The sequence below is a fragment of the Somniosus microcephalus genome, unplaced genomic scaffold, assembly GCF_052327205.1.
Source record: "Somniosus microcephalus isolate GS21.2 unplaced genomic scaffold, FLI_Smic_1.0 unresolved_chr4, whole genome shotgun sequence".
Classification (NCBI taxonomy): domain Eukaryota; kingdom Metazoa; phylum Chordata; class Chondrichthyes; order Squaliformes; family Somniosidae; genus Somniosus; species Somniosus microcephalus.
Genome location: NW_028225182.1, coordinates 1,796,181 through 1,807,235, shown reverse-complemented (window position 1 = coordinate 1,807,235; position 11,055 = coordinate 1,796,181). Strand labels below are relative to the sequence as shown.

The 11,055-nt window shown below is 47.4% G+C and overlaps 1 non-coding gene across 1 annotated transcript; it reads left to right on the top strand.

Moving 5' to 3' along the window:
• The first annotated feature begins 6,065 nt into the window (after positions 1-6,065).
• Positions 6,066-6,137, top strand: trnae-cuc (transfer RNA glutamic acid (anticodon CUC)). The gene has a single exon. It is a non-coding gene; the product is annotated as a tRNA-Glu (tRNA).
• The last annotated feature ends 4,918 nt before the right edge of the window (positions 6,138-11,055 follow it).

The following is an 11,055-nucleotide window of genomic DNA, read 5'->3' as shown; positions in this document are numbered from 1 at the left end:
CCAAGTGCCCAGTAGTTTTCTTACGTCAATTATCATATTGCTTTCCCTGTTCTGTGGGGGTATTGTATGATATGGGATATACCTCAATCATCCATTGCCTTTATTACCTCTAGACTTAACGATTCCAATGCTCTCCTGGCCAGCGTCCCACCTCCCCTCCGTAAACTTGAGGTCATCCAAAACTCTGCTGCCCGTGTCCAAATTGCACCAAGTCCCGTTCACCCATCATCCCTGTGCTCGCTGACCTACATTGACTCCCGGTTAGGCAACGGCTCAGTTTAAAATTCTCATCCTTGTTTTCAAATCCCTCCCGGGCCTCACCCCTCCCTATCTTTGTAATCTCTTGCAGCCCCACAAAACTCCCTCCGAGGTATCTGTGCTCCTCTAATTCTGGCCTCTTGAGCATCCCTGATTTTAATCACTCCTCCATTAGTGGCCGTGCCTTCAGCTGCCTCGGCCCTAAGCTCTGAATTTCCTCTCTAAACCTTTCTACCTCTCTTTCCTCCTTTAAACCTTTGAACAACATTTTGGCCATTTACCCTAATGTGGCTCGGTGTCAAATTTTGTCTGAAATGCTCCAGTGAATCATCCTGGGAGTTTTTACCATTTTTACTACGTTAAAGATGCTTTATAAATACAAGTTGTTGTTGTATTGCCCTCATGTCAAAGCTTTGTAGAATATTGTCATATATCCCCATTGCCCTTATTGTGGTATTGGAGGATATTGTCATATATCCCTATTGCCCTTATTCAGGTATTGGAGGATATTGTCATATATCCCTGTTGCCCTTATTGAGGTATTGGAGGATATTGTCATATATCCCTGTTGCCCTTATTGAGGTATTGGAGGATATTGTCATATTTCCCTGTTGCCCTTATTGAGGTATTGGAGGATATTGTCATATATCCCTACTGCCCTTATTGAGGTATTAGAGGATATTGTCATATATCCCTACTGCCCTTATTGAGGTATTGGAGGATATTGTCATACATCCCCATTGCCCTTATTGAGGTATTGGAGGATATTGTCATATATCCCTATTGCCCTTATTGAGGTATTGGAGGATATTGTCATATATCCCTATGGCCCTTATTGAGGTATTGGAGGATATTGTCATATATCCCTATTGCCCTTATTGAGGTATTGGAGGATATTGTCATACCTCCACATCAGGGCAATAGGGATATATGAGAAACACAGGACATAGAAACAGGAAGAGGCCCTTCAGCCCATCGAGCCTGTCCCTCCATTCAATGAGATCGAGGCTGATCTGTGTCCTAACTCCATCCACCCGACTTAGCTCCAGATCCCTTAATACTCTTGGCGATGATAAATCTCTCGACCTCAGATATGAAATTATTATTTGAGCCGACATCGACTGCTGTTTGTGGGAGAGGGTTCCACACTTCTACCACCCTTTGTGTGAAGACGTGTTTCCTAAATTCTCTCCTGAATGGCCTGGCTCTGATTTTAAGGTTATGACCCCTTGTCCGAGACTCCTCCACCAGTGGAAAAAGGTTTTCTCTATCTATCCGATCAATTCCTTTCAAAATCCTGGAAACCTCAATCAACTCGCCCCTTAACCTTCTATATTCCAGGAATAGAAGCCAGGTTTCTGTAATCTCTCCGTATAATTTAACCCTTGGGCCCTGGTAACAATCTCCAAGGCCAGGATATCCTTCACAAGGTGCGGTGCCCAGAACTGTACACAGTGCTCCAGATGTGATCTAACCAGGGCTTTGTATAGATCGAGCAATCCCCCTTGTATTCTGGCCCTCTCGATATAAAGGCTCACATTCCATTGGCTTTGTTGATTATTTTTTGTACCTGATCACTATATTTTAGTGATCTCTTTACACAAACCCCTAAATGTCTTTGGACCTTCACTGTTCCCAGCTTTCCACCATTTAAACAATACTCACATCTGTCTTTCTTTGGTCCAGAATGGATGACCTCACATTTAACTGTGTTGAAATCCACCTGCCTCAGTTTTGCCCACTCAGTTAATCTATCAATGTCTCTTTGTAATTTTATGCTCCCCTCTACACTACTTACTGTGCCACCTATCTTTGTGTCATCGGCACACCTGGATATATGGCTCTCTATTATGTTATCCCTGTCATTAATAAATATAGTGAATAGTTGAGAACACAGCACAGATTCTTGTGGACACCACAAGGCACTTCCTTCCAATTCGAGTACATTCCCATTATCCCTACTCTCTGTCTTCTACCACCTGACCAATCTCCCAACCAGGCCAATAATTTGCCTTCAATTCCATGACCTTTAATTTTAGCTAACAGTCTCTTTTACGGAACCTCATTGAATCCCTTCTGGAAGTCCATATACAACACATCCACAGACATTCCCCTGTCTACTACTTCAGCTAATTCCTCAAAATTAAATGAGGTTCATTAGACATGACCTGCCCTCTACAAATCCATATTGCCTCTCTCTAATCAGCTCACATTTCTCTCCGTGCTCAGTCACTTTGTCCTTGGCTGTAGGAGATTGTCATGTATTCCTATCTCCCGTGTGGATGTATTACAGGATATTGTCAAACATCCTTTTTCTCCAATACAAGTTCAAGGTGAAGGGAAACAGTGAAAAAACCTTTGATTATATCTTTATTGAACCAAGTCAATCAGATACTGAAATATAACCCCTTCCATGCAGTGTATATGAGATATCGGCCCCAATAAAACTCACACACCCCAGAGATACCGGCTTTGCTCCTCAAAGAGTCGATTTGAAGAGTTCCCCTTTTTTATTACTCTGAGCTTCAGATTGCTGTATTCTTATATTTTTCATATTGGGACACGTGTGGGAATCCTAAACCATCACTCCCTCCCTGTGTGTATCCTGATGATACAGTGGTTCTCATTTGTTCGGGAAGCCTTGAATGTTTGATCGCTTCCAACCTTTATTGCAAAGACAACGTTTGTCTCTTCTCCACACGAGCAGTCGAAATTCCTGCTTCACACTCCCCCCTGCTGTGATAAAAGTCTGTCCCTTTCAGTGTGTGTCTTTCTCTCGTGTGTTTTAAACTTGCTCAATCCGGATGGACGACCCGGCATCGAACTCGGCACCAGCTAAGAACACGGCAACGGCACACCCAGCCTCGTCGAACCTGCAAAGTCCTCCTCACCAACATCTGGGGAATTGTGCCAGAATTGGGAGAGCTGTGACACAGACTAGTCAAGCAACAGCCTGACATAGTCATAATCACAGAATCATACCTTTCAGCCAATGACCCAAACTCCTCCATCACTATCCCTGGGTATGTCCTGTCCCACCGGCAGGACAGACCCACCAGGGGTGGCGGCACTGTGGTATACAGTCGGGAGGGAGTGGCCCTGGGAGTCCTCAACATTGACTCCGGACCCCATAAAAGTCTCGTTGCTTCAGGTCAAGCATGGGCAAGGAAACCTCCTGCTGATTACCACCTACCGCCCTCCCTCAGCTGATGAATCAGTGCTCCTCCATGTTGAACACCACTTGGAAGAAGCACTGAGAGTAACAAGGGCACAGAATGTACTCTGGGTGGGGGACTTCAATGTCCATCACCATGAGTGGTTCGGTAGCACCACTACTGGCCGAGTCTGGAAAGACATATCTGCCAGTTTGGGCCTCCGGCAGGTGGTGAGAGAACCAACATGAGGGAAAAACCTATTTGACCTCGTCCTCACCAATCTACCTGTCGCAGATGGATCTTTCCATGACAGCATTGGCAGCAGCGACCACCGCACAGTCACTGAGGAGACGAAGTCCCGTCTTCACACCGAGAACACCCTCCATCGTGTTGTGTGGCACTACCACCATGCTAAATGGGACAGATTCAGAACAGATCTAGCAGCTCAAAACTGGGCATCCATGCGGCGCTGTGGGCCATCAGCAACAGCAGAATAGTATTCAACCACAATCTGTACCACCAAGGCCTGGCCTGGTTCAATAAGGAGTGCAGAAAACCATGCCAGGAGTAGCAGCAGGCATACCAAAAATGAAGTGCTAAAAAGCGGAAGCAGCATGCTATAGACAGGGTGAAGTGATCCCACAATCAATGGATCAGACCAAAGCTCTGCAGTCCTGCCACATTCAGTCGCGAATGATGGTGGACAATTAAACAACTAACGGGAGGAGGAGGCACCATGAATATCCCCATCCTCAATGATGGCGGTGCCCAGTACATGAGCGCAAAAAACAAGGCTGAAGTGTTTACCACCGCGTTTATCACCATCTCACCCCCTCTCTCCTCCCCCTCTCTCTCCCTCCCCCTCTCTCCCTCCCCCTCTCTCTCCCTCCCCCCTCTCTCCCTCCCCCCTCTCTCCCTCCCCTCCCCCCCCTCCCCTCCCCTCTCCCCTCCCCTCCCTCCCCTCTCCCCTCCCCTCTCTCTCCCTCTCCCTCCACTCTCTCTCTCTCCCTCCACTCTCTCTCCCTCCACTCTCTCTCTTCCTCCCCTCTCTCACTATCCCCATCTCATCTCTCCCCTCTCCCACTCCTCTCTCCCTCCCCCACCCCCCTCTCTCTCCCTCACCCCCCTCTCTCTCTCTCCCTCCCCCCCTTCTCTCTCTCTCCCCCCCTCCTCCCCCCCTCTCCTCCCCCCTCTCCTCCCCCTCCCCCTCTCCTCCCCCTCTCCCTCCTTCCCTCCCCCTCCCCCTCTCTCTCCCTCCCTCCCTCCCTCTCTCCCTCCCCCCTTTCCCTCCCGTCCCTCTCTCTCCCTCCTCGCTCTCTCTCTCCCTCCCCCCTCTCTCTCTCTCCCTCCCCCCTCTCTCTCTCTCCCTCGCTCCCTCTCTCTCCCACGCTACGATTCACACTGTTGTCTCCCTATTTTGTCCAGTTTTAGATGTGGCCGTGTATTAATACTGTGTAATGTCGATGTAATGAGTAGACTCTGAGCACAGAGCTTCCTGTGGGGAATTGGGGGGATGAACACCAGCAGACTCTGCAGGAATTCCCACTGGGAGCACAAATTCATAACATCTACTAGTTTATGTCGATTAGATTTGATTGGCTTTCAGGGAAATAATTTTACATCAATTTAAACATCAACTCACAGCTGTATGACGGGGTTAATTATGAGGTCATTATCAGCAGTGAGGTCATCAGCTGGCAGGTCAGGTGACCGCTTGAGCCACAAGGCATCACAACCCGACCTGTGACTGGACTCAGAGCCGAAACCCTGTCACAATGGCCTTTTCAAATCAACTTACTGGCTGCTGGAAAACACAGCCGGTAAACTTTGTGTTTGACCGCGAGGAGAGCGAGTGAGAGATTTACAAAACACAATCACATCGTGTGAAGATCAGTGAGTAAAGGCTGAGAGCTCTGTGCTCCAGCAGACCGTGAGTTTATCAATAGGAGCTAGGCCGAGAAATTCCTTTCCCCGAGAATGGGTGCGGGGATCGGGATGGGCTCGCAACCCAGGCCCGTTCGGAGGACTGCAGGCAGTTTGCCAACTTCATGCTGCCGACACTACTGAGCGTCTGAACACTGAGCACGGGGGGCGAATAACGCCAAGGGCGCGGGTTCGATCACCGGACGGGCCATCAGCCTAATTTTACGGTTTTTGCGAAAATATAAAATACAAACTTTATAAGGAAGCCAATGTACACAGAATCTCACGGGGGATTTATTTGGATTAACATCCATTGCACCTTTGCCACCGGGGCTGAGAGACACATCTTTCTGTTTATTTGTCTTTCTGGGTTTGCTGTTGAAAGTTGAACAGGCGGCCTGTTCCCGATAATGGTCACAGGAAGGTGAGAGACAGACAGAGCGGCTCTGACCCCGCGAGATGGGCAAAAGGCTTCAGTTCAGGACAAATGCATCAATGAATTGTTCGCCCAGCACCGAGAGAGACAACATCCAGAGAAAAACACAGGAGGAAATCGATTTCAAGTGGATGCCTTCCCGCACTTGGTGCCGTGCTTTCGCGAACACGTCTGTTGTGTTCATAAGTAAAAAATATAATTTTGTCCGAACAGTTTGCCTGGCGCGAAATGATCTGAATTGCAAAGGAGCAGGCAGGAAAAACTGTGTTGCTGGCAGGCGGCTTGCTGCAGCTTCCCTGGTGGTCTAGTGGTTAGGATTCGGCGCTCTCACCGCCGCGGCCCGGGTTCGATTCCCGGTCAGGAAACAGTGCGTTTTCGGTCTGTTTGAATTGCCACCACACAACTTTCCACACCACTGCTGAATATCACTCTTCATGCAGCGATACCAAATACACCGGTTTCAAAGTCAGCAGGAATTGATTTCTGTCAACTTTTACACTGGCTGACTTTAAATGTTGCCAACATTTAACTGCAGCTCACAGTGTCAGGGCAGTCACAGTTTTTATCAGTCTTCCGTGTATCTTCTTGCCCACTGCATCTCCCGAACAAACTTACCTTATCACAGGCACGGCTATCAATCAATTCATTGCCAGTGTGAAAAATGCAATATTTGAAACTTAGCAACGTGTGCAAGACTGGAATCAGAGAGTCCGTGGCCCGTGATAACTTGAGCATTAAGATGTTCATTAGCCCTTCCTGTATTGCTCAGTAGCCCACTGTGTGAGGAACTAAGAACCACGGGCATTTTCACTTCTGTGTCGGGCTCAGCACCATACCTGCAGCTGAAGATTGAACTTGATTTGGCTCGTGATCAGTGCGGCTCAGTGAGACTTCGGCCCGTCTCTCCCTTCACAACCCATCAATGTGGAGAAAAGAACAGGGAATTTTACACATGTGTTGTGCTCTGTAACTTTATTTGAACATGTCATTGCATTTCACGCTGTGTCCAACACAGTGAGGTCCCCCGTGCTGTGTCAGCATTGTATCTTTATCAACACTGCAGCTTTACATTAACACAACCTGAGCTCCGAGATCTGGTCGGGTCACATTGCCCGAAGTGAGGAATGAGCGAGAGGGGCAATGCCGCCCAGGGTTAGAGAATGCTCCAAAAGAACGACAGAATAGGGATTTGATGTGAAGCCGAAATAGCTCAGTTGGGAGAGCGTTAGACTGAAGATCTAAAGGTCCCGGGTTTCGGTAGGTTTTAGTTACTTTCTGTCTCTTTCACTACGAGAGGAGCGAATGAGGAGAAATTTTACGCTCCTGATGCCGCGTTTCCCAAACGAATGGGAGTGAAACCACATCGGACATGCTGGATCCGGCTCCAACCGTCCGCTGCAGGTTCGAATCCAGTCGGGGTGCCGCCGTCTGCTCTTATACCGGAGCAGTGTTTGTGGGAGGGGCTGTGGTGCGATAATAAATTTTAGATGATGTTTGTTCGACCATAGAGCTGTCTTTCTGTTACTTTCGATTAACACACTGCCCAGTTGTATAAAGGAACAGTTAACAATGTTTAAGCGATGTGGTGTGTTCAATGTTTGTGCCGTAACTCGGTCACCCAGTGTGAGCTTGAAAGACAATCTCCCAGCCTGGGCTCGAGCCTGCCCAAGCAGAGCATTGTGGCCGGTTAGCTCAGTTGGTGAGAGCGTGGTGCTAATAACGCCAAGTTAGCGCGTTCGATCCCCGTACGGGCCATCGGAACATTTTTATAATTTTACGCTTTTCCCGCACATTTAAAATACAAACGTTATAAGGACGCCAATGCACACAGAATCTCCCGGGGGATTTAATTGGATTAACATCCATTGCACCTTTGCCACCGGGGCTGAGAGACACATCTTTCTGTTTATTTGTCTTTCTGGGTTTGATGTTGAAAGTGGAACAGGCGGCCTGTTCCCGATAATGGTCACAAGCAGGTAAGAGACAGACAGAGCGGCTCTGACCCCGCGAGATGGGCAAAAGGCTTCAGTTCAGGACAAATGAATCAATGAATTGTTCGCCCAGCACCGAGAGAGACAACATCCAGAGAAAAACACAGGAGGAAATCGATCAATCTAAAACGTTATAAATAATTCCCATACTTGATGTCTGTCTATTCAATCGCTAATCCTTCAGTGCCAGAAAATAACTCCTGATTAAATCGTTCAGTTCGAGAATGGCAGCGGAAAGTAACTCGAATGAATTGAAAACTGTCGAATCCCGGGATTGAATCCGGGACCATTATTAAATCTGTGGAGAGAAAAACAGAGTTAACGTTTCAGGTCGATGACCGTTCGTCTGACGTTAACTCTGTTTCTCTCTCTACAGATGCTGCCTGACCTGCTGAGTATTTCCAGTATTTCTGTTTTTATTTCCAATTTCCAGCATCCGCAGTATTTTGCTTTTGTACTTTTATAAATCTTCAAGTCGCTCCTCCCCACTGAGCTATTGCGTTTACGGAGCAACCTACAGTGTGTCATCCTCTCGGAGGGAAAGGGAAGGGTTTGTGTCCTGAACCCGCTGCGTTTACATCAAGCATCGAATTCACCTGCAGGCTGGAGGAGCAGAGGAAGCTGGAGGGAAAGAAGTGATAGGAGCAGAAGGAGAAGACATTGGAAACTGGCAGAATCTTGTGTCTGACTGTTGTTTCAAATGATGCAGGGCAGCCCTGCGTGGATTTGCAGTTTTCCCAGGAGCTGCATTGTTCGGTGCGTGCATTTTAGACATGGAAACATGTACATCAGGAGCTTGTGCTAATAGTTCACCTCACTGCATTTCAGGTAGATGCCTACCCGCACTTGGTGCTGTGGTTGCGCGAACATGTCTATTGTGTTCTCACCTAAAATGTCATTTTGTAGACACAGTTTGCCTGGCGTGATATATTTAAAAAGTGGACTTAGACTGAAATGGACGGGGTTGCTGCGGTGGGTGAAATATGGTGACGATCTATGGTTATTATCCAAGGCAACGCTGCAGGATCCTTTAACGAGCTCCCATGGATCCACTGAAACCAGCCGAATGTGCAGCTTTGAGAGGGGCTTTCTGCACCGTCAGGGTAGGAAACGGGAGTGAGGGCGGGACACTGTCGGCATCTGTGCTGAGTGTGAGTCTGTGCAGCATTGTACAGAGAAAATATACGGGTTCTGCGAGATTTTTCACTTTATTGAAATTTAACCACAAGATCAGTTGTTCCTTTTTTATATATTAATTCAATTTTAATGGGGAACGTTTTCAAAATGTTTCCTTCCGGTTACAAACCGGGTAATTTTCCCGTGTTATGCGACCGTGCTAACCACTACACTACGGAAACTCTGCCATTGGTTGGGCCAAGAACATCACAGAAGAGAACTGCGATCTGCAAACGCAGGTCCGGGATTAACTTTTGCATTAATACACTTTATTATCTGAATTTGACAAAGCTCAATAAACTCTTTAAAAAGGTGAACAATTCTTCTAATTGACGAATCAACTTTCTGTTTCAGACTGAAGGAAATCCTAACATGGCCACCGAGTGACAGGCAAAACTTTCATAAGTGTTTTGTCTTTTGCTTGTGATGAATTTTCACCAGTTCTCATTTTACAGACGGTATTTGAGGAGTTGGTTAAAAATGTTCAGTGTTTGTCACACCGGGAATCTGGTGCAGCCGTTGTTCAGTTTAACAGGGACCGACAATTGTCACCGCTTTTACACAGGGGAAGAAACTCGCCCCTGGAGGTTCACCTGGAGCAAGTTCCAAAATCATTCATCCCGCCCTGGAGCGGAACCGGGGGCATTTCGCGTGTAAGGCGAGCGTGATAATTGCTGCAGTCCCGAAACCTCTGCTCAGTTTGTCAGCCGCGAGTCAGAAGGATGTGTTAAGGGAGAAGGTGACCCGCTGACTCACCTCTCTCTGCACTGATTGAGATTGTGTCGCTTCTCCGTCAAACAACATCACTTCTGTCCCACACTAAAAGCTCTCAATCCTTCTCCTCCGCTCGCTTTCTATTCAAGTAATTGGACAATGAATCAGTAATAAGGTTCCCTCGGGGTTTTGCTGGTGGATTTACTGATAAACCGGGGAACTGAGAGGAAACTGGAGCACAGGCAGGGTCCTTGCGACAGACCAGTCCGGCTAGCCCAGTCGGTGGAGTGTCGGATACTTCATCCCCACGGTGGGGATTTTGCGCTTAAAATTTTTGGGCTGATTTTAAAGGCGATTCCCAGCTCGGTCAATGAGTGTTTCATATAAATGCGGTTCAACAAAATAAGAAAATCTCTCCTTGATTCCGGAATCTTGTCTCTCTCCAGCCGCTCGCTGATAAAGATTGAACTGACTTTAATTTCACCTTGGCTCGGGGTCAGTGCGGCTCAGTGGGACTTCGGCCCGTCTCTCCCTTCACAACCCATCAGGGCCGAGAAAACAACGGGGAATTTTACACACGTGTTGTGTTCTGTAACTTTTTATAAACACTTCAGTGTATTTCACTATGTCCAAGACTGTGAGGTCTTCCCTGGTGTGTCAGCTTCCGGTGTTTATAAACACTTCAGATTTCCTGATAATGTTGTTGAATCGCATTTTTTGAAAGAGTCATTGACCGAGAGGTGCCGGGGGATTTAGAGCTGGGGATCGCCGGTGAAACCAGCCCAATAATTTGAAACACAAACCGCCCCTGAGATTAAGAGTCTCAGGCTCTACCGACTGAGCTAGCCGGGCCGGTCTGACCCCGCGCACTGCTTGTGTTACAAACCATGAACCAGTTTCCCCTCAATTCCCAGCTTTACCAGTAAATCGGCCAACAAAAGCCCGAGAGAACCTTATTACTGATACTTTATCCAATCACTTTAATATGTGTTTTCTGGTTAGCAACACTTCTGCCGCCGGAAAATGTTCTCCTTGTTTACTTTATTAAAACTCTTCATGACATTGAACACGTCGACAAAATCTCCCCTTATCTTCTCTGCTCTGAGGAGAACAACCTCTTCTTCTCCACTACTCCACGGAACTGAAGTCCCGCATCCATCCTAAAGCGCAGTGCCCGAATTACACACAATACTCCAAAGGTTTGAAATAACTTCGTTCCTTTTGCCCTCTATGCCTCTGTCTGTAAAGCCCAGGATTCCGTTTGTTTTTCTAACACAGGACAAAATGCTGCGGATGCTGGAAGTTTGAAATAAAAACAGAATTCGCTGGAAATACTCAGCAGCTGTGAATGGTAGGCGAGTTGGAAAAAAGCGAATTGGCCTCAAAAATGCTGTATAAGGGT